Source organism: Triturus cristatus, chromosome 8 (genome assembly GCF_964204655.1).
Source record: "Triturus cristatus chromosome 8, aTriCri1.1, whole genome shotgun sequence".
NCBI lineage: Eukaryota > Metazoa > Chordata > Amphibia > Caudata > Salamandridae > Triturus > Triturus cristatus.
The window spans coordinates 1,621,130,619-1,621,154,486 of record NC_140591.1 but is presented as its reverse complement, the minus strand read 5'-3'; the positions used below and the strand labels follow the sequence as shown (position 1 = coordinate 1,621,154,486).

The window sequence follows — 23,868 nt, the reverse complement described above, 5'->3', positions numbered from 1 at the left end:
AGATAAAAAATCATTCTAGAGTTGAAATCAAGTAATGCATTCTTAAAGAAGGCATAATTAAAACATTTATGAACAGGATAAGCAATATATCAATGAGGTGTTTATCAATAGGATCAGTATCCTCGTCTAAAGTAGTTGAGTAGAGCGTTTTCTGAACTGAGAAATGATTATGAAAGTGAAAAACTCAGGATTCTCTTGAACACCATATGGCAAACTGTTCCTTAAAGCATTTTCAAGAGGGTGCTGTGGCTTAGCTGGTTAAAGCGCCTGTCTAGTAAACAGGAGATCCTGAGTTCAAATCTCAGCAGTGCCTTGCTTTCCTCATTCTTAAATAAAAAACTATTTTCATTAATTCGTCCTGCGATTCAATTAAATTAGAAAAGTCTGATTTATCTTTCGGTTGAACAGATCATCTTAAACCTAATAAAAACTGAAAGTGTTTTCAATATTATAGTAACAATACTTTGATTGCAAAATCAAAAAGGTATTTCAATGAGCAAGAGGCAGATGAAATATAACCCTAGATTTGAGCAATATTGATGAATATATGTAAAACAATTATTTCTGAACTATTCAAAATATGGGATTGAGTTTAAAATGTGTTCTTTTGTAATACAACATAGCTATTCTTGTTTACAGATTAGGAATCCTTGCTTGTTTAACATTAGAAAACGTATTAAGACACTTTAACACAGGCACAGAATTTGATAACCAATACTAAATTAATGATCCCTTCTGTATCACTAAAATAGGTGCTGTGGCTAAGTGCTTAAAGCGCCTGTCTCATAACCATGAAATCCTGAGTTCAAATCTCAGCAGCACCTTATTATTGGTCCTTACATGTGAAAATAATTTTCATAACGCAAATGTTTAATACATTTTAAAAAGAAAAGTGGTGTTCTGTGAACATTAGAATGGGTCATCTTAAATTGAAAAACTAACAAACGTGGTATTGTGAAGATTTTCAAAGTAATGCTTTGAATGAAAAATGGAAAAAAGAGTGACAAAGCGCAAAATAGAGATAAAAAATCATTCTAGAGTTGAAATCAAGTAATGCATTCTTAAAGAAGGCATAATTAAAACATTTATGAAGAGGATAAGCAAAATATCAATGAGGTGTTTATCAATAGGATCAGTATTCTCGTCTAAAGTAGTTTAGTAGAGCGTTTTCTGAACTGAGAAATGATTATGAAAGTGAAAAACTCAGGATTCTCTTGAACACCATATGGCAAACTGTTCCTTAAAGCATTTTCAAGAGGGTGCTGTGGCTTAGCTGGTTAAAGCGCCTGTCTAGTAAACAGGAGATCCTGTGTTCAAATTTCAGCAGTGCCTTGCTTTCCTCATTCTTAAATAAAAAACTATTTTCATTAATTCGTCCTGCGATTCAATTAAATTAGAAAAGTCTGATTTATCTTTCGGTTGAACAGATCATCTTAAACCTAATAAAAACTGAAAGTGTTTTCAATATTATAGTAACAATACTGTGATTGCAAAAATCAAAAAGGTATTTCAATGAGCAAGAGGCAGATGAAATATAACCCTAGATTTGAGCAATATTGATGAATATATGTAAAACACTTATTTATGAACTAATCAAAATATGGGATTGAGTTTAAAATGTGTTCTTTTTTAATACAACATAGCTATTCTTGTTTACAGATTAGGAATCCTTGCTTGTTTAACATTAGAATACTTATTAAGACACTTTAACACAGGCACAGAATTTGATCACCAATACTAAATTAATGATCCCTTCTGTATCACTAAAATAGGTGCTGTGGCTAAGTGGTTAAAGCGCCTGTCTCGTAACCTGGAAATCCTGAGTTCAAATCTCAGCAGCACCTTATTATTGGTCCTTACATGTAAAAATATTTTTCATCACGCAAATGTTTAATACATTTTAAAAAGAAAAGTGTTGTTCTGTGAACATTAGAATGGGTCATCTTAAATTGAAAAACATAAAAACATGCTATTGTGAAGATTTTCAAAGTAATGCTTTGAATGAAAAAGGGAAAAAAGAGTGACAAAGAGCAAAATAGAGATAAAAATCATTCTAGAGTTGAATTCAAGTAATGCATTCTTGAAGAAGGCATAATTAAAACATTTATGAACAGGATAAGCAATATATCAATGAGGTGTTTATGAATAGGATCAGTATCCTCGTCTAAACTATTTGAGTAGTGCGTTTTCTGAACTGAGAAATGATTATGAAAGTGAAAAACTCAGGTTTCTCTTGAACACCATATGGCAAACTGTTCCTTAAAGCATTTTCAAGAGGGTGCTGTGGCTTAGCTGGTTAAAGCGCCTGTCTAGTAAACAGGAGATCCTGAGTTCAAATCTCAGCAGTGCCTTGCTTTCCTCATTCTTATATAAAAAACTATTTTCATTAAGTCGTCCTGCGATTCAATTCAATTAGAAAAGTCTGATTTATCTTTCGGTTGAACAGATCATCTTAAACCTAATAAAAACTGAAAGTGTTTTCAATATTATAGTAACAATACTGTGATTGCAAAATCAAAAAGGTATTTCAATGAGCAAGAGGCAGATGAAATATAACCCTAGATTTGAGCAATATTGATGAATATATGTAAAACACCTATTTATGAACTATTCAAAATATGGGATTGAGTTTAAAATGTGTTCTTTTTTAATACAACATAGCTATTCTTGTTTACAGATTAGGAATCCTTGCTTGTTTAACATTATAATACATATTAAGACACTTTAACACAGGCACAGAAGTTGATCACCAATACTAAATTAATGATCCCTTCTGTATCACTAAAGTAGATGCTGTGGCTAAGTGGTTAAAGCGCCTGTCTCGTAAACAGGAAATCCTGAGTTCAAATCTCAGCAGCACCTTATTATTGGTCCTTACATGTAAAAATAATTTTCATCACGCAAATGTTTAATACATTTTAAAAAGAAAAGTGTTGTTCTGTGAACATTAGAATGGGTCATCTTAAATTGAAAAACAAAAAAACCTGGTATTGTGAAGATTTTCAAAGTAATGCTTTGAATGAAAAAGGGAAAAAAGAGTGACAAAGAGCAAAATAGAGATAAAAAATCATTCTAGAGTTGAATTCAAGTAATGCATTCTTAAAGAAGGCATAGTTAAAACATTTATGAACAGGATAAGCAATATATCAATGAGGTGTTTATGAATAGGATCAGTATCCTCGTCTAAACTATTTGAGTAGTGCGTTTTCTGAACTGAGAAATGATTATTAAAGTGAAAAACTCAGGTTTCTCTTGAACACCATATGGCAAACTGTTCCTTAAAGCATTTTCAAGAGGGTGCTGTGGCTTAGCTGGTTAAAGTGCCTATCTAGTATACAGGAGATCCTGAGTTCAAATCTCTGCAGTGCCTTGCTTTCCTCATTCTTAAATAAAAAATTATTTTCATTAAGTCGTCCTGCGATTCAATTAAATTAGAAAAGTCTGATTTATCTTTCGGTTGAACAGATCATCTTAAACCTAATAAAAACTGAAAGTGTTTTCAATATTATAGTAACAATACTGTGATTGCAAAATCAAAAAGGTATTTCAATGAGCAAGAGGCAGATGAAATATGACCCTAGATTTGAGCAATATTGATGAATATATGTAAAACACTTATTTATAAACTATTCAAAATATGGGATTGAGTTTAAAATGTGTTCTTTTTTAATACAACATAGCTATTCTTGTTTACAGATTAGGAATCCTTGCTTGTTTAACATTAGAATACATATTAAGACACTTTAACACAGGCACAGAAGTTGATCACCAATACTAAATTAATGATCCCTTCTGTATCACTAAAGTAGATGCTGTGGCTAAGTGGTTAAAGCGCCTGTCTCGTAAACAGGAAATCCTGAGTTCAAATATCAGCAGCACCTTATTATTGGTCCTTACATGTAAAAATACATTTCATCACGCAAATGTTTAATACATTTTAAAAAGAAAAGTGTTGTTCTGTGAACATTAGAATGGGTCATCTTAAATTGAAAAACAAAAAAACGTGGTATTGTGAAGATTTTCAAAGTAATGCTTTGAATGAAAAAGGGAAAAAAGAGTGACAAAGAGCAAAATAGAGATGAAAAATCATTCTAGAGTTGAAATCAAGTAATGCATTCTTAAAGAAGGCATAATTAAAACATTTATGAACAGGATAAGCAATATATCAATGAGGTGTTTATGAATAGGATCAGTATCCTCGTCTAAACTATTTGAGTAGTGCGTTTTCTGAACTGAGAAATGATTATGAAAGTGAAAAACTCAGGTTTCTCTTGAACACCATATGGCAAACTGTTCCTTAAAGCATTTTCAAGAGGGTGCTGTGGCTTAGCTGGTTAAAGCGCCTGTCTAGTATACAGGAGATCCTGAGTTCAAATCTCTGCAGTGCCTTGCTTTCCTCATTCTTAAATAAAAAACTATTTTCATTAAGTCGTCCTGCGATTCAATTAAATTAGAAAAGTCTGATTTATCTTTCAGTTGAACAGATCATCTTAAACCTAATAATAACTGAAAGTGTTTTCAATATTATAGTAACAATACTGTGATTGCAAAAATCAAAAAGCTATTTCAATGAGCAAGAGGCAGATGAAATATAACCCTAGATTTGAGCAATATTGATGAATATATGTAAAACACTTATTTATGAACTATTCAAAATATGGGATTGAGTTTAAAATGTGTTCTTTTGTAATACAACATAGCTATTCTTGTTTACAGATTAGGAATCCTTGCTTGTTTAACATTAGAATACATATTAAGACACTTTAACACAGGCACAGAATTTGATTACCAATACTAAATTAATGATCTCTTCTGTATCACTAAAATAGTTGCTGTGGCTAAGTGGTTAAAGTGCCTGTCTTGTAAACAGGAAATCCTGAGTTCAAATCTCAGCAGGTCCTTACATGTAAAAATAATTTTCATCACGCAAATGTTTAATACATTTTAAAAAGAAAAGTGTTGTTCTGTGAACATTAGAATGGGTCATCTTAAATTGAAAAACTAACAAACGTGGTATTGTGAAGATTTTCAAAGTAATGCTTTGAATGAAAAAGGGAAAAAAGAGTGACAAAGAGCCAAATAGAGATAAAAAATCATTCTAGAGTTGAAATCAAGTAATGCATTCTTAAAGAAGGCATAATTAAAACATTTATGAACAGGATAAGCAATATATCAATGAGGTGTTTATCAATAGGATCAGTATCCTCGTATAAAGTAGTTGAGTAGAGCGTTTTCTCAACTGAGAAATGATTATGAAAGTGAAAAACTCAGGATTCTCTTGAACACCATATGGCAAACTGTTCCTTAAAGCATTTTCAAGAGGGTGCTGTGGCTTAGCTGGTTAAAGCGCCTGTCTAGTAAACAGGACACCTGAGTTCAAATCTCAGCATTGCCTTGTTTTCCTCATTCTTAAATAAAAAACTATTTTCATTAATTCGTCCTGCGATTCAATTAAATTAGAAAAGTCTGATTTATTTTTCGGTTGAACAGATCATCTTAAACCTAATAAAAACTGAAAGTGTTCTCAATATTATAGTAACAATACTGTGATTGCAAAAATCAAAACGGTATTTCAATGTGCAAGAGGCAGATGAAATATAACCCTACATTTGAGCAATATTGATGAATATATGTAAAACACTTATTTATGAACTATTCAACATATGGGATTGAGTTTAAAATGTGTTCTTTTTTAATACAACATAGCTATTCTTGTTTACAAATTAGGAATCCTTGCTTGTTTAACATTAGAATACTTATTAAGACACTTTAACACAGACACAGAATTTGATCACCAATACTAAATTAATGATCCCTTCTGTATCACTAAAATAGGTGCTGTGGCTAAGTGGTTAAAGCGCATGTCTCGTAACCAGGAAATCCTGAGTTCAAATCTCAGCAGCACCTTATTATTGGTCCTTACATGTAAAAATAATTTTCATCACGCAAATGTTTAATACATTTTAAAAAGAAAAGTGTTGTTCTGTGAACATTAGAATGGGTCATCTTAAATTGAAAAACAAAAAAACGTGGTATTGTGAAGATTTTCAAAGTAATGCTTTGAATGAAAATGGGAAAAAGAGTGACAAAGAGCAAAATAGAGATGAAAAATCATTCTAGAGTTGAAATCAAGTAATGCATTCTTAAAGAAGGCATAATTAAAACATTTATGAACAGGATAAGCAATATATCAATGAGGTGTTTATCAATAGGATCAGTATTCTCGTCTAAAGTAGTTGAGTAGAGCGTTTTCTGAACTGAGAAATGATTATGAAAGTGAAAAACTCAGGATTCTCTTGAACACCATATGGCAAACTGTTCCTTAAAGCATTTTCAAGAGGGTGCTGTGGCTTAGCTGGTTAAAGCGCCTGTCTAGTAAACAGGAGAACCTGAGTTCAAATCTCAGCAGTGCCTTGCTTTCCTCATTCTTATATAAAAAACTATTTTCATTAAGTCGTCCTGCGATTCAATTCAATTAGAAAAGTCTGATTTATTTTTCGGTTGAACAGATCATCTTAAACCTAATAAAAACTGAAAGTGTTTTCAATATTATAGTAACAATACTGTGATTGCAAAATCAAAAAGGTATTTAAATGAGCAAGAGGCAGATGAAATATAACCCCAGATTTGAGCAATATTGATGAATATATGTAAAACACTTATTTATGAACTATTCAAAATATGGGATTGAGTTTAAAATGTGTTCTTTTGTAATACAACATAGCTATTCTTGTTTACAGATTAGGAATCCTTGCTGGTTTAACATTAGAATACATATTAAGACACTTTAACACAGGCACAGAATTTGATCACCAATACTAAATTAATGATCCCTTCTGTATCACTAAAATAGCTGCTGTGGCTCAGTGGTTAAAGCGCCTGTCTCATAAACAAGAAATCCTGCGTTCAAATCTCAGCAGCACCTTATTATTGGTCCTTACATGTAAAAATAATTTTCAGCACGCAAATGTTTAATACATTTTAAAAAGAAAAGTGTTGTTCTGTGAACATTAGAATGGGTCATCTTAAATTGAAAAACAAAAAAACGTGGTATTGTGAAGATTTTCAAAGTAATGCTTTGAATGAAAAAGGGAAAAAAGAGTGACAAAGAGCAAAATAGAGATAAAAAATCATTCTAGAGTTGAATTCAAGTAATGCATTCTTAAAGAAGGCATAGTTAAAACATTTATGAACAGGATAAGCAATATATCAATGAGGTGTTTATGAATAGGATCAGTATCCTCGTCTAAACTATTTGAGTAGTGCGTTTTCTGAACTGAGAAATGATTATGAAAGTGAAAAACTCAGGTTTCTCTTGAACACCATATGGCAAACTGTTCCTTAAAGCATTTTCAAGAGGGTGCTGAGGCTTAGCTGGTTAAAGTGACTATCTAGTAAACAGGAGATCCTGAGTTCAAATCTCTGCAGTGCCTTGTTTTCCTCATTCTTAAATAAAAAATTATTTTCACTAAGTCGTCCTGCGATTCAATTAAATTAGAAAAGTCTGATTTATCTTTCGGTTGAACAGATCATCTTAAACCTAATAAAAACTGAAACTGTTTTCAATATTATAGTAACAATACTGTGATTGCAAAATCAAAAAGGTATTTCAATGAGCAAGAGTCAGATGAAATATGACCCTAGATTTGAGCAATATTGATGAATATATGTAAAACACTTATTTATAAACTATTCAAAATATGGGATTGAGTTTAAAATGTGTTCTTTTTTAATACAACATAGCTATTCTTGTTTACAGATTAGGAATCCTTGCTTGTTTAACATTATAATACATATTAAGACACTTTAACACAGGCACAGAAGTTGATCACCAATACTAAATTAATGATCCCTTCTGTATCACTAAAGTAGATGCTGTGGCTAAGTGGTTAAAGCGCCTGTCTCGTAAACAGGAAATCCTGAGTTCAAATCTCAGCAGCACCTTATTATTGGTCCTTACATGTAAAAATAATTTTCATCACGCAAATGTTTAATACATTTTAAAAAGAAAAGTGTTGTTCTGTGAACATTAGAATGGGTCATCTTAAATTGAAAAACAAAAAAACCTGGTATTGTGAAGATTTTCAAAGTAATGCTTTGAATGAAAAAGGGAAAAAAGAGTGACAAAGAGCAAAATAGAGATAAAAAATCATTCTAGAGTTGAATTCAAGTAATGCATTCTTAAAGAAGGCATAGTTAAAACATTTATGAACAGGATAAGCAATATATCAATGAGGTGTTTATGAATAGGATCAGTATCCTCGTCTAAACTATTTGAGTAGTGCGTTTTCTGAACTGAGAAATGATTATTAAAGTGAAAAACTCAGGTTTCTCTTGAACACCATATGGCAAACTGTTCCTTAAAGCATTTTCAAGAGGGTGCTGTGGCTTAGCTGGTTAAAGTGCCTATCTAGTATACAGGAGATCCTGAGTTCAAATCTCTGCAGTGCCTTGCTTTCCTCATTCTTAAATAAAAAAATATTTTCATTAAGTCGTCCTGCGATTCAATTAAATTAGAAAAGTCTGATTTATCTTTCGGTTGAACAGATCATCTTAAACCTAATAAAAACTGAAAGTGTTTTCAATATTATAGTAACAATACTGTGATTGCAAAATCAAAAAGGTATTTCAATGAGCAAGAGGCAGATGAAATATGACCCTAGATTTGAGCAATATTGATGAATATATGTAAAACACTTATTTATAAACTATTCAAAATATGGGATTGAGTTTAAAATGTGTTCTTTTTTAATACAACATAGCTATTCTTGTTTACAGATTAGGAATCCTTGCTTGTTTAACATTAGAATACATATTAAGACACTTTAACACAGGCACAGAAGTTGATCACCAATACTAAATTAATGATCCCTTCTGTATCACTAAAGTAGATGCTGTGGCTAAGTGGTTAAAGCGCCTGTCTCGTAAACAGGAAATCCTGAGTTCAAATATCAGCAGCACCTTATTATTGGTCCTTACATGTAAAAATACATTTCATCACGCAAATGTTTAATACATTTTAAAAAGAAAAGTGTTGTTCTGTGAACATTAGAATGGGTCATCTTAAATTGAAAAACAAAAAAAAAGTGGTATTGTGAAGATTTTCAAAGTAATGCTTTGAATGAAAAAGGGAAAAAAGAGTGACAAAGAGCAAAATAGAGATGAAAAATCATTCTAGAGTTGAAATCAAGTAATGCATTCTTAAAGAAGGCATAATTAAAACATTTATGAACAGGATAAGCAATATATCAATGAGGTGTTTATGAATAGGATCAGTATCCTCGTCTAAACTATTTGAGTAGTGCGTTTTCTGAACTGAGAAATGATTATGAAAGTGAAAAACTCAGGTTTCTCTTGAACACCATATGGCAAACTGTTCCTTAAAGCATTTTCAAGAGGGTGCTGTGGCTTAGCTGGTTAAAGCGCCTGTCTAGTATACAGGAGATCCTGAGTTCAAATCTCTGCAGTGCCTTGCTTTCCTCATTCTTAAATAAAAAACTATTTTCATTAAGTCGTCCTGCGATTCAATTAAATTAGAAAAGTCTGATTTATCTTTCGGTTGAACAGATCATCTTAAACCTAATAATAACTGAAAGTGTTTTCAATATTATAGTAACAATACTGTGATTGCAAAAATCAAAAAGCTATTTCAATGAGCAAGAGGCAGATGAAATATAACCCTAGATTTGAGCAATATTGATGAATATATGTAAAACACTTATTTATGAACTATTCAAAATATGGGATTGAGTTTAAAATGTGTTCTTTTGTAATACAACATAGCTATTCTTGTTTACAGATTAGGAATCCTTGCTTGTTTAACATTAGAATACATATTAAGACACTTTAACACAGGCACAGAATGTGATTACCAATACTAAATTAATGATCCCTTCTGTATCACTAAAATAGTTGCTGTGGCTAAGTGGTTAAAGTGCCTGTCTTGTAAACAGGAAATCCTGAGTTCAAATCTCAGCAGGTCCTTACATGTAAAAATAATTTTCATCACGCAAATGTTTAATACATTTTAAAAAGAAAAGTGTTGTTCTGTGAACATTAGAATGGGTCATCTTAAATTGAAAAACTAACAAACGTGGTATTGTGAAGATTTTCAAAGTAATGCTTTGAATGAAAAAGGGAAAAAAGAGTGACAAAGAGCCAAATAGAGATAAAAAATCATTCTAGAGTTGAAATCAAGTAATGCATTCTTAAAGAAGGCATAATTAAAACATTTATGAACAGGATAAGCAATATATCAATGAGGTGTTTATCAATAGGATCAGTATCCTCGTATAAAGTAGTTGAGTAGAGCGTTTTCTCAACTGAGAAATGATTATGAAAGTGAAAAACTCAGGATTCTCTTGAACACCATATGGCAAACTGTTCCTTAAAGCATTTTCAAGAGGGTGCTGTGGCTTAGCTGGTTAAAGCGCCTGTCTAGTAAACAGGACACCTGAGTTCAAATCTCAGCATTGCCTTGTTTTCCTCATTCTTAAATAAAAAACTATTTTCATTAATTCGTCCTGCGATTCAATTAAATTAGAAAAGTCTGATTTATTTTTCGGTTGAACAGATCATCTTAAACCTAATAAAAACTGAAAGTGTTCTCAATATTATAGTAACAATACTGTGATTGCAAAAATCAAAACGGTATTTCAATGTGCAAGAGGCAGATGAAATATAACCCTACATTTGAGCAATATTGATGAATATATGTAAAACACTTATTTATGAACTATTCAACATATGGGATTGAGTTTAAAATGTGTTCTTTTTTAATACAACATAGCTATTCTTGTTTACAAATTAGGAATCCTTGCTTGTTTAACATTAGAATACTTATTAAGACACTTTAACACAGACACAGAATTTGATCACCAATACTAAATTAATGATCCCTTCTGTATCACTAAAATAGGTGCTGTGGCTAAGTGGTTAAAGCGCATGTCTCGTAACCAGGAAATCCTGAGTTCAAATCTCAGCAGCACCTTATTATTGGTCCTTACATGTAAAAATAATTTTCATCACGCAAATGTTTAATACATTTTAAAAAGAAAAGTGTTGTTCTGTGAACATTAGAATGGGTCATCTTAAATTGAAAAACAAAAAAACGTGGTATTGTGAAGATTTTCAAAGTAATGCTTTGAATGAAAATGGGAAAAAGAGTGACAAAGAGCAAAATAGAGATGAAAAATCATTCTAGAGTTGAAATCAAGTAATGCATTCTTAAAGAAGGCATAATTAAAACATTTATGAACAGGATAAGCAATATATCAATGAGGTGTTTATCAATAGGATCAGTATTCTCGTCTAAAGTAGTTGAGTAGAGCGTTTTCTGAACTGAGAAATGATTATGAAAGTGAAAAACTCAGGATTCTCTTGAACACCATATGGCAAACTGTTCCTTAAAGCATTTTCAAGAGGGTGCTGTGGCTTAGCTGGTTAAAGCGCCTGTCTAGTAAACAGGAGAACCTGAGTTCAAATCTCAGCAGTGCCTTGCTTTCCTCATTCTTATATAAAAAACTATTTTCATTAAGTCGTCCTGCGATTCAATTCAATTAGAAAAGTCTGATTTATCTTTCGGTTGAACAGATCATCTTAAACCTAATAAAAACTGAAAGTGTTTTCAATATTATAGTAACAATACTGTGATTGCAAAATCAAAAAGGTATTTAAATGAGCAAGAGGCAGATGAAATATAACCCCAGATTTGAGCAATATTGATGAATATATGTAAAACACTTATTTATGAACTATTCAAAATATGGGATTGAGTTTAAAATGTGTTCTTTTGTAATACAACATAGCTATTCTTGTTTACAGATTAGGAATCCTTGCTGGTTTAACATTAGAATACATATTAAGACACTTTAACACAGGCACAGAATTTGATCACCAATACTAAATTAATGATCCCTTCTGTATCACTAAAATAGCTGCTGTGGCTCAGTGGTTAAAGCGCCTGTCTCATAAACAAGAAATCCTGCGTTCAAATCTCAGCAGCACCTTATTATTGGTCCTTACATGTAAAAATAATTTTCAGCACGCAAATGTTTAATACATTTTAAAAAGAAAAGTGTTGTTCTGTGAACATTAGAATGGGTCATCTTAAATTGAAAAACAAAAAAACGTGGTATTGTGAAGATTTTCAAAGTAATGCTTTGAATGAAAAAGGGAAAAAAGAGTGACAAAGAGCAAAATAGAGATAAAAAATCATTCTAGAGTTGAATTCAAGTAATGCATTCTTAAAGAAGGCATAATTAAAACATTTATGAACAGGATAAGCAATATATCAATGAGGTGTTTATGAATAGGATCAGTATCCTCGTCTAAACTATTTGAGTAGTGCGTTTTCTGAACTGAGAAATGATTATGAAAGTGAAAAACTCAGGTTTCTCTTGAACACCATATGGCAAACTGTTCCTTAAAGCATTTTCAAGAGGGTGCTGAGGCTTAGCTGGTTAAAGTGACTATCTAGTAAACAGGAGATCCTGAGTTCAAATCTCTGCAGTGCCTTGTTTTCCTCATTCTTAAATAAAAAATTATTTTCACTAAGTCGTCCTGCGATTCAATTAAATTAGAAAAGTCTGATTTATCTTTCGGTTGAACAGATCATCTTAAACCTAATAAAAACTGAAACTGTTTTCAATATTATAGTAACAATACTGTGATTGCAAAATCAAAAAGGTATTTCAATGAGCAAGAGTCAGATGAAATATGACCCTAGATTTGAGCAATATTGATGAATATATGTAAAACACTTATTTATAAACTATTCAAAATATGGGATTGAGTTTAAAATGTGTTCTTTTTTAATACAACATAGCTATTCTTGTTTACAGATTAGGAATCCTTGCTTGTTTAACATTAGAATACATATTAGGACACTTTAACACAGGCACAGAAGTTGATCACCAATACTAAATTAATGATCCCTTCTGTATCACTAAAGTAGATGCTGTGGCTAAGTGGTTAAAGCGCCTGTCTCGTAAACAGGAAATCCTGAGTTCAAATCTCAGCAGCACCTTATTATTGGTCCTTACATGTAAAAATAATTTTCATCACGCAAATGTTTAATACATTTTAAAAAGAAAAGTGTTGTTCTGTGAACATTAGAATGGGTCATCTTAAATTGAAAAACAAAAAAAACTGGTATTGTGAAGATTTTCAAAGTAATGCTTTGAATGAAAAAGGGAAAAAAGAGTGACAAAGAGCAAAATAGAGATAAAAAATCATTCTAGAGTTGAATTCAAGTAATGCATTCTTAAAGAAGGCATAATTAAAACATTTATGAACAGGATAAGCAATATATCAATGAGGTGTTTATGAATAGGATCAGTATCCTCGTCTAAACTATTTGAGTAGTGCGTTTTCTGAACTGAGAAATGATTATTAAAGTGAAAAACTCAGGTTTCTCTTGAACACCATATGGCAAACTGTTCCTTAAAGCATTTTCAAGAGGGTGCTGTGGCTTAGCTGGTTAAAGTGCCTATCTAGTATACAGGAGATCCTGAGTTCAAATCTCTGCAGTGCCTTGCTTTCCTCATTCTTAAATAAAAAATTATTTTCATTAAGTCGTCCTGCGATTCAATTAAATTAGAAAAGTCTGATTTATCTTTCGGTTGAACAGATCATCTTAAACCTAATAAAAACTGAAAGTGTTTTCAATATTATAGTAACAATACTGTGATTGCAAAATCAAAAAGGTATTTCAATGAGCAAGAGGCAGATGAAATATGACCCTAGATTTGAGCAATATTGATGAATATATGTAAAACACTTATTTATAAACTATTCAAAATATGGGATTGAGTTTAAAATGTGTTCTTTTTTAATACAACATAGCTATTCTTGTTTACAGATTAGGAATCCTTGCTTGTTTAACATTAGAATACATATTAAGACACTTTAACACAGGCACAGAAGTTGATCACCAATACTAAATTAATGATCCCTTCTGTATCACTAAAGTAGATGCTGTGGCTAAGTGGTTAAAGCGCCTGTCTCGTAAACAGGAAATCCTGAGTTCAAATATCAGCAGCACCTTATTATTGGTCCTTACATGTAAAAATACATTTCATCACGCAAATGTTTAATACATTTTAAAAAGAAAAGTGTTGTTCTGTGAACATTAGAATGGGTCATCTTAAATTGAAAAACAAAAAAACGTGGTATTGTGAAGATTTTCAAAGTAATGCTTTGAATGAAAAAGGGAAAAAAGAGTGACAAAGAGCAAAATAGAGATGAAAAATCATTCTAGAGTTGAAATCAAGTAATGCATTCTTAAAGAAGGCATAATTAAAACATTTATGAACAGGATAAGCAATATATCAATGAGGTGTTTATGAATAGGATCAGTATCCTCGTCTAAACTATTTGAGTAGTGCGTTTTCTGAACTGAGAAATGATTATGAAAGTGAAAAACTCAGGTTTCTCTTGAACACCATATGGCAAACTGTTCCTTAAAGCATTTTCAATAGGGTGCTGTGGCTTAGCTGGTTAAAGCGCCTGTCTAGTATACAGGAGATCCTGAGTTCAAATCTCTGCAGTGCCTTGCTTTCCTCATTCTTAAATAAAAAACTATTTTCATTAAGTCGTCCTGCGATTCAATTAAATTAGAAAAGTCTGATTTATCTTTCGGTTGAACAGATCATCTTAAACCTAATAATAACTGAAAGTGTTTTCAATATTATAGTAACAATACTGTGATTGCAAAAATCAAAAAGCTATTTCAATGAGCAAGAGGCAGATGAAATATAACCCTAGATTTGAGCAATATTGATGAATATATGTAAAACACTTATTTATGAACTATTCAAAATATGGGATTGAGTTTAAAATGTGTTCTTTTGTAATACAACATAGCTATTCTTGTTTACAGATTAGGAATCCTTGCTTGTTTAACATTAGAATACATATTAAGACACTTTAACACAGGCACAGAATTTGATTACCAATACTAAATTAATGATCCCTTCTGTATCACTAAAATAGTTGCTGTGGCTAAGTGGTTAAAGTGCCTGTCTTGTAAACAGGAAATCCTGAGTTCAAATCTCAGCAGGTCCTTACATGTAAAAATAATTTTCATCACGCAAATGTTTAATACATTTTAAAAAGAAAAGTGTTGTTCTGTGAACATTAGAATGGGTCATCTTAAATTGAAAAACTAACAAACGTGGTATTGTGAAGATTTTCAAAGTAATGCTTTGAATGAAAAAGGGAAAAAAGAGTGACAAAGAGCCAAATAGAGATAAAAAATCATTCTAGAGTTGAAATCAAGTAATGCATTCTTAAAGAAGGCATAATTAAAACATTTATGAACAGGATAAGCAATATATCAATGAGGTGTTTATCAATAGGATCAGTATCCTCTTATAAAGTAGTTGAGTAGAGCGTTTTCTCAACTGAGAAATGATTATGAAAGTGAAAAACTCAGGATTCTCTTGAACACCATATGGCAAACTGTTCCTTAAAGCATTTTCAAGAGGGTGCTGTGGCTTAGCTGGTTAAAGCGCCTGTCTAGTAAACAGGAGAACCTGAGTTCAAATCTCAGCAGTGCCTTGCTTTCCTCATTCTTATATAAAAAACTATTTTCATTAAGTCGTCCTGCGATTCAATTCAATTAGAAAAGTCTGATTTATCTTTCGGTTGAACAGATCATCTTAAACCTAATAAAAACTGAAAGTGTTTTCAATATTATAGTAACAATACTGTGATTGCAAAATCAAAAAGGTATTTAAATGAGCAAGAGGCAGATGAAATATAACCCCAGATTTGAGCAATATTGATGAATATATGTAAAACACTTATTTATGAACTATTCAAAATATGGGATTGAGTTTAAAATGTGTTCTTTTGTAATACAACATAGCTATTCTTGTTTACAGATTAGGAATCCTTGCTGGTTTAACATTAGAATACATATTAAGACACTTTAACACAGGCACAGAATTTGATCACCAATACTAAATTAATGATCCCTTCTGTATCACTAAAATAGCTGCTGTGGCTCAGTGGTTAAAGCGCCTGTCTCATAAACAAGAAATCCTGCGTTCAAATCTCAGCAGCACCTTATTATTGGTCCTTACATGTAAAAATAATTTTCAGCACGCAAATGTTTAATACATTTTAAAAAGAAAAGTGTTGTTCTGTGAACATTAGAATGGGTCATCTTAAATTGAAAAACAAAAAAACGTGGTATTGTGAAGATTTTCAAAGTAATGCTTTGAATGAAAAAGGGAAAAAAGAGTGACAAAGAGCAAAATAGAGATAAAAAATCATTCTAGAGTTGAATTCAAGTAATGCATTCTTAAAGAAGGCATAATTAAAACATTTATGAACAGGATAAGCAATATATCAATGAGGTGTTTATGAATAGGATCAGTATCCTCGTCTAAACTATTTGAGTAGTGCGTTTTCTGAACTGAGAAATGATTATGAAAGTGAAAAACTCAGGTTTCTCTTGAACACCATATGGCAAACTGTTCCTTAAAGCATTTTCAAGAGGGTGCTGAGGCTTAGCTGGTTAAAGTGACTATCTAGTAAACAGGAGATCCTGAGTTCAAATCTCTGCAGTGCCTTGTTTTCCTCATTCTTAAATAAAAAATTATTTTCACTAAGTCGTCCTGCGATTCAATTAAATTAGAAAAGTCTGATTTATCTTTCGGTTGAACAGATCATCTTAAACCTAATAAAAACTGAAACTGTTTTCAATATTATAGTAACAATACTGTGATTGCAAAATCAAAAAGGTATTTCAATGAGCAAGAGTCAGATGAAATATGACCCTAGATTTGAGCAATATTGATGAATATATGTAAAACACTTATTTATAAACTATTCAAAATATGGGATTGAGTTTAAAATGTGTTCTTTTTTAATACAACATAGCTATTCTTGTTTACAGATTAGGAATCCTTGCTTGTTTAACATTAGAATACATATTAGGACACTTTAACACAGGCACAGAAGTTGATCACCAATACTAAATTAATGATCCCTTCTGTATCACTAAAGTAGATGCTGTGGCTAAGTGGTTAAAGCGCCTGTCTCGTAAACAGGAAATCCTGAGTTCAAATCTCAGCAGCACCTTATTATTGGTCCTTACATGTAAAAATAATTTTCATCACGCAAATGTTTAATACATTTTAAAAAGAAAAGTGTTGTTCTGTGAACATTAGAATGGGTCATCTTAAATTGAAAAACAAAAAAACCTGGTATTGTGAAGATTTTCAAAGTAATGCTTTGAATGAAAAAGGGAAAAAAGAGTGACAAAGAGCAAAATAGAGATAAAAAATCATTCTAGAGTTGAATTCAAGTAATGCATTCTTAAAGAAGGCATAATTAAAACATTTATGAACAGGATAAGCAATATATCAATGAGGTGTTTATGAATAGGATCAGTATCCTCGTCTAAACTATTTGAGTAGTGCGTTTTCTGAACTGAGAAATGATTATTAAAGTGAAAAACTCAGGTTTCTCTTGAACACCATATGGCAAACTGTTCCTTAAAGCATTTTCAAGAGGGTGCTGTGGCTTAGCTGGTTAAAGTGCCTATCTAGTATACAGGAGATCCTGAGTTCAAATCTCTGCAGTGCCTTGCTTTCCTCATTCTTAAATAAAAAATTATTTTCATTAAGTCGTCCTGCGATTCAATTAAATTAGAAAAGTCTGATTTATCTTTCGGTTGAACAGATCATCTTAAACCTAATAAAAACTGAAAGTGTTTTCAATATTATAGTAACAATACTGTGATTGCAAAATCAAAAAGGTATTTCAATGAGCAAGAGGCAGATGAAATATGACCCTAGATTTGAGCAATATTGATGAATATATGTAAAACACTTATTTATAAACTATTCAAAATATGGGATTGAGTTTAAAATGTGTTCTTTTTTAATACAACATAGCTATTCTTGTTTACAGATTAGGAATCCTTGCTTGTTTAACATTAGAATACATATTAAGACACTTTAACACAGGCACAGAAGTTGATCACCAATACTAAATTAATGATCCCTTCTGTATCACTAAAGTAGATGCTGTGGCTAAGTGGTTAAAGCGCCTGTCTCGTAAACAGGAAATCCTGAGTTCAAATATCAGCAGCACCTTATTATTGGTCCTTACATGTAAAAATACATTTCATCACGCAAATGTTTAATACATTTTAAAAAGAAAAGTGTTGTTCTGTGAACATTAGAATGGGTCATCTTAAATTGAAAAACAAAAAAACGTGGTATTGTGAAGATTTTCAAAGTAATGCTTTGAATGAAAAAGGGAAAAAAGAGTGACAAAGAGCAAAATAGAGATGAAAAATCATTCTAGAGTTGAAATCAAGTAATGCATTCTTAAAGAAGGCATAATTAAAACATTTATGAACAGGATAAGCAATATATCAATGAGGTGTTTATGAATAGGATCAGTATCCTCGTCTAAACTATTTGAGTAGTGCGTTTTCTGAACTGAGAAATGATTATGAAAGTGAAAAACTCAGGTTTCTCTTGAACACCATATGGCAAACTGTTCCTTAAAGCATTTTCAATAGGGTGCTGTGGCTTAGCTGGTTAAAGCGCCTGTCTAGTATACAGGAGATCCTGAGTTCAAATCTCTGCAGTGCCTTGCTTTCCTCATTCTTAAATAAAAAACTATTTTCATTAAGTCGTCCTGCGATTCAATTAAATTAGAAAAGTCTGATTTATCTTTCGGTTGAACAGATCATCTTAAACCTAATAATAACTGAAAGTGTTTTCAATATTATAGTAACAATACTGTGATTGCAAAAATCAAAAAGCTATTTCAATGAGCAAGAGGCAGATGAAATATAACCCTAGATTTGAGCAATATTGATGAATATATGTAAAACACTTATTTATGAACTATTCAAAATATGGGATTGAGTTTAAAATGTGTTCTTTTGTAATACAACATAGCTATTCTTGTTTACAGATTAGGAATCCTTGCTTGTTTAACATTAGAATACATATTAAGACACTTTAACACAGGCACAGAATTTGATTACCAATACTAAATTAATGATCCCTTCTGTATCACTAAAATAGTTGCTGTGGCTAAGTGGTTAAAGTGCCTGTCTTGTAAACAGGAAATCCTGAGTTCAAATCTCAGCAGGTCCTTACATGTAAAAATAATTTTCATCACGCAAATGTTTAATACATTTTAAAAAGAAAAGTGTTGTTCTGTGAACATTAGAATGGGTCATCTTAAATTGAAAAACTAACAAACGTGGTATTGTGAAGATTTTCAAAGTAATGCTTTGAATGAAAAAGGGAAAAAAGAGTGACAAAGAGCCAAATAGAGATAAAAAATCATTCTAGAGTTGAAATCAAGTAATGCATTCTTAAAGAAGGCATAATTAAAACATTTATGAACAGGATAAGCAATATATCAATGAGGTGTTTATCAATAGGATCAGTATCCTCTTATAAAGTAGTTGAGTAGAGCGTTTTCTCAACTGAGAAATGATTATGAAAGTGAAAAACTCAGGATTCTCTTGAACACCATATGGCAAACTGTTCCTTAAAGCATTTTCAAGAGGGTGCTGTGGCTTAGCTGGTTAAAGCGCCTGTCTAGTAAACAGGACACCTGAGTTCAAATCTCAGCATTGCCTTGTTTTCCTCATTCTTAAATAAAAAACTATTTTCATTAATTCGTCCTGCGATTCAATTAAATTAGAAAAGTCTGATTTATTTTTCGGTTGAACAGATCATCTTAAACCTAATAAAAACTGAAAGTGTTTTCAATATTATAGTAACAATACTGTGATTGCAAAATCAAAAAGGTATTTCAATGAGCAAGAGGCAGATGAAATATAACCCTAGATTTGAGCAATATCGATGAATATATGTAAAACACTTATTTATGAACTATTCAAAATATGGGATTGAGTTCAAAATGTGTTCTTTTTTAATACAACATAGCTATTCTTGTTTACAGATTAGGAATCCTTGCTTGTTTAATATTAGAATACATATTAAGACACTTTAACACAGGCACAGAATTTGATCACCAATCCTAAATTAATGATCCCTTCTATATCACTAAAGTAGGTGCTGTGGCTAAGTGGTTAAAGCGCCTGTCTCGTAAACAGGAAATCCTGAGTTCAAATCTCAGCAGCACCTTATTATTGGTCCTTACATGTAAAAATAATTTTCATCATGCAAATGTTTAAGACATTTTAAAAAGAAAAGTGTTGTTCTGTGAACATTAGAATGGGTCATCTTAAATTGGAAAACAAAAAAACGTGGTATTGTGAAGATTTTCAAAGTAATGCTTTGAATGAAAAAGGGAAAAAAGAGTGACAAAGAGCAAAATAGAGATAAAAAATCATTCTAGAGTTGAATTCAAGTAATGCATTCTTAAAGAAGGCATGATTAAAACATTTATGAACAAGATAAGCAATATATCAATGAGGTGTTTATCAATAGGATCAGTATCCTCGTCTAAAGTAGTTGAGTAGAGCGTTATCTGAACTGAGAAATGATTATGAAAGTGAAAAACTCAGGATTCTCTTGAACACCATATGGCAAACTGTTCCTTAAAGCATTTTCAAGAGGGTGCTGTGGCTTAGCTGGTTAAAATGCCTGTCTAGTAAACAGGAGATCCTGAGTTCAAATCTCAGCAGTGCCTTGCTTTCCTCATTCTTAAATAAAAAACTATTTTCATTAATTCGTCCTGCGATTCAATTAAATTAGAAAAGTCTGATTTATCTTTCGGTTGAACAGATCATCTTAAACCTAAGAATAACTGAAAGTGTTTTCAATATTATAGTAACAATACTGTGATTGCAAAAATCAAAAAGGTAATTCCATGAGCAAGAGGCAGATGAAATATAACCCTAGATTTGAGCAATATTGATGAATATATGTAAAACACTTATTTATGAACTAATCAAAATATGGGATTGAGTTTAAAATGTGTTCTTTTGTAATACAACATAGCTATTCTTGTTTACAGATTAGGGATCCTTGCTTGTTTAACATTAGAATACTTATTAAGACAATTTAACACAGGCACAGAATTTGATCACCAATACTAAATCAATGATCCCTTCTGTATCACTAAAATAGGTGCTGTGGCTAAGTGGTTAAAGCGCCTGTCTCGTAAACAGGAAATCCTGAGTTCAAATCTCAGCAGCACCTTAATATTGCTCCTTACATGTAAAAATAATTTTCATCACGCAAATGTTTAATACATTTTAAAAAGAAAAGTGTTGTTCTGTGAACATTAGAATGGGTCATCTTAAATTGAAAAACAAAAAAACGTGGTATTGTGAAGATTTTCAAAGTAATGCTTTGAATGAAAAAGGGAAAAAAGAGTGACAAAGAGCAAAATAGAGATAAAAAATCATTCTAGAGTTGAATTCAAGTAATGCATTCTTAAAGAAGGCATAATTAAAACATTTATGAACAGGATAAGCAATATATCAATGAGGTGTTTATCAATAGGATCAGTATCCTCGTCTAAACTATTTGAGTAGTGCGTTTTCTGAACTGAGAAATGATTATGAAAGTGAAAAACTCAGGTTTCTCTTGAACACCATATGGCAAACTGTTCCTTAAAGCATTTTCAAGAGGGTGCTGTGGCTTAGCTGGTTAAAGCGCCTGTCTAGTAAACAGGAGATCCTGACTTCAAATCTCAGCAGTGCCTTGCTTTCCTCATTCTTAAATAAAAAACTATTTTCATTAACTCGTCCTGCGATTCAATTACATTAGAAAAGTCTGATTTATCTTTCGGTTGAACAGATCATCTTAAACCTAATAAAAACTGAAAGTGTTTTCAATATTATAGTAACAATACTGTGATTGCAAAATCAAAAAGGTATTTCAATGAGCAAGAGGCAGATGAAATATAACCCTAGATTTGAGCAATATTGATGAATATATGTAAAACACTTATTTATGAACTATTCAAAATATGGGATTGAGTTTAAAATGTGTTCTTTTGTAATACAACATAGCTATTCTTGTTTACAGATTAGGAATCCTTGCTTGTTTAACATTATAATACATATTAAGACACTTTAACACAGGCACAGAAGTTGATCACCAATACTAAATTAATGATCCCTTCTGTATCACTAAAGTAGATGCTGTGGCTAAGTGGTTAAAGCGCCTGTCTCGTAAACAGGAAATCCTGAGTTCAAATATCAGCAGCACCTTATTATTGGTCCTTACATGTAAAAATACATTTCATCACGCAAATGTTTAATACATTTTAAAAAGAAAAGTGTTGTTCTGTGAACATTAGAATGGGTCATCTTAAATTGAAAAACAAAAAAACGTGGTATTGTGAAGATTTTCAAAGTAATGCTTTGAATGAAAAAGGGAAAAAAGAGTGACAAAGAGCAAAATAGAGATAAAAAATCATTCTAGAGTTGAATTCAAGTAATGCATTCTTAAAGAAGGCATGATTAAAACATTTATGAACAAGATAAGCAATATATCAATGAGGTGTTTATCAATAGGATCAGTATCCTCGTCTAAAGTAGTTGAGTAGAGCGTTATCTGAACTGAGAAATGATTATGAAAGTGAAAAACTCAGGATTCTCTTGAACACCATATGGCAAACTGTTCCTTAAAGCATTTTCAAGAGGGTGCTGTGGCTTAGCTGGTTAAAATGCCTGTCTAGTAAACAGGAGATCCTGAGTTCAAATCTCAGCAGTGCCTTGCTTTCCTCATTCTTAAATAAAAAACTATTTTCATTAATTCGTCCTGCGATTCAATTAAATTAGAAAAGTCTGATTTATCTTTCGGTTGAACAGATCATCTTAAACCTAAGAATAACTGAAAGTGTTTTCAATATTATAGTAACAATACTGTGATTGCAAAAATCAAAAAGGTAATTCAATGAGCAAGAGGCAGATGAAATATAACCCTAGATTTGAGCAATATTGATGAATATATGTAAAACACTTATTTATGAACTAATCAAAATATGGGATTGAGTTTAAAATGTGTTCTTTTGTAATACAACATAGCTATTCTTGTTTACAGATTAGGAATCCTTGCTTGTTTAACATTATAATACATATTAAGACACTTTAACAGAGGCACAGAAGTTGATCACCAATACTAAATTAATGATCCCTTCTGTATCACTAAAGTAGATGCTGTGGCTAAGTGGTTAAAGCGCCTGTCTCGTAAACAGGAAATCCTGAGTTCAAATATCAGCAGCACCTTATTATTGGTCCTTACATGTAAAAATACATTTCATCACGCAAATGTTTAATACATTTTAAAAAGAAAAGTGTTGTTCTGTGAACATTAGAATGGGTCATCTTAAATTGAAAAACAAAAAAACGTGGTATTGTGAAGATTTTCAAAGTAATGCTTTGAATGAAAAAGGGAAAAAAGAGTGACAAAGAGCAAAATAGAGATGAAAAATCATTCTAGAGTTGAAATCAAGTAATGCATTCTTAAAGAAGGCATAATTAAAACATTTATGAACAGGATAAGCAATATATCAATGAGGTGTTTATGAATAGGATCAGTATCCTCGTCTAAACTATTTGAGTAGTGCGTTTTCTGAACTGAGAAATGATTATGAAAGTGAAAAACTCAGGTTTCTCTTGAACACCATATGGCAAACTGTTCCTTAAAGCATTTTCTATAGGGTGCTGTGGCTTAGCAGGTTAAAGCGCCTGTCTAGTATACAGGAGATCCTGAGTTCAAATCTCTGCAGTGCCTTGCTTTCCTCATTCTTAAATAAAAAACTATTTTCATTAAGTCGTCCTGCGATTCAATTAAATTAGAAAAGTCTGATTTATCTTTCGGTTGAACAGATCATCTTAAACCTAATAATAACTGAAAGTGTTTTCAATATTATAGTAACAATACTGTGATTGCAAAAATC

At 31.6% G+C, this 23,868-nt stretch overlaps 11 non-coding genes across 11 annotated transcripts; all 11 read left to right on the top strand.

Annotated features, from left to right (window-relative positions):
- The first annotated feature begins 239 nt into the window (after positions 1-239).
- TRNAT-AGU (transfer RNA threonine (anticodon AGU)) lies at positions 240-313 on the top strand. The gene has a single exon. It is a non-coding gene; the product is annotated as a tRNA-Thr (tRNA).
- A 1,964-nt stretch (positions 314-2,277) lies between these two features.
- On the top strand, positions 2,278-2,351 carry TRNAT-AGU (transfer RNA threonine (anticodon AGU)). Its single transcript has one exon. It is a non-coding gene; the product is annotated as a tRNA-Thr (tRNA).
- Positions 2,352-2,789: 438 nt separating this feature from the next.
- On the top strand, positions 2,790-2,862 carry TRNAT-CGU (transfer RNA threonine (anticodon CGU)). The gene has a single exon. It is a non-coding gene; the product is annotated as a tRNA-Thr (tRNA).
- Positions 2,863-6,340: 3,478 nt separating this feature from the next.
- TRNAT-AGU (transfer RNA threonine (anticodon AGU)) lies at positions 6,341-6,414 on the top strand. The gene has a single exon. It is a non-coding gene; the product is annotated as a tRNA-Thr (tRNA).
- Positions 6,415-7,871: 1,457 nt separating this feature from the next.
- On the top strand, positions 7,872-7,944 carry TRNAT-CGU (transfer RNA threonine (anticodon CGU)). Its single transcript has one exon. It is a non-coding gene; the product is annotated as a tRNA-Thr (tRNA).
- Positions 7,945-11,423: 3,479 nt separating this feature from the next.
- On the top strand, positions 11,424-11,497 carry TRNAT-AGU (transfer RNA threonine (anticodon AGU)). Its single transcript has one exon. It is a non-coding gene; the product is annotated as a tRNA-Thr (tRNA).
- A 1,457-nt stretch (positions 11,498-12,954) lies between these two features.
- On the top strand, positions 12,955-13,027 carry TRNAT-CGU (transfer RNA threonine (anticodon CGU)). The gene has a single exon. It is a non-coding gene; the product is annotated as a tRNA-Thr (tRNA).
- A 2,460-nt stretch (positions 13,028-15,487) lies between these two features.
- On the top strand, positions 15,488-15,561 carry TRNAT-AGU (transfer RNA threonine (anticodon AGU)). The gene has a single exon. It is a non-coding gene; the product is annotated as a tRNA-Thr (tRNA).
- Positions 15,562-17,018: 1,457 nt separating this feature from the next.
- TRNAT-CGU (transfer RNA threonine (anticodon CGU)) lies at positions 17,019-17,091 on the top strand. Its single transcript has one exon. It is a non-coding gene; the product is annotated as a tRNA-Thr (tRNA).
- A 2,971-nt stretch (positions 17,092-20,062) lies between these two features.
- On the top strand, positions 20,063-20,135 carry TRNAT-CGU (transfer RNA threonine (anticodon CGU)). The gene has a single exon. It is a non-coding gene; the product is annotated as a tRNA-Thr (tRNA).
- Positions 20,136-21,082: 947 nt separating this feature from the next.
- On the top strand, positions 21,083-21,155 carry TRNAT-CGU (transfer RNA threonine (anticodon CGU)). The gene has a single exon. It is a non-coding gene; the product is annotated as a tRNA-Thr (tRNA).
- The last annotated feature ends 2,713 nt before the right edge of the window (positions 21,156-23,868 follow it).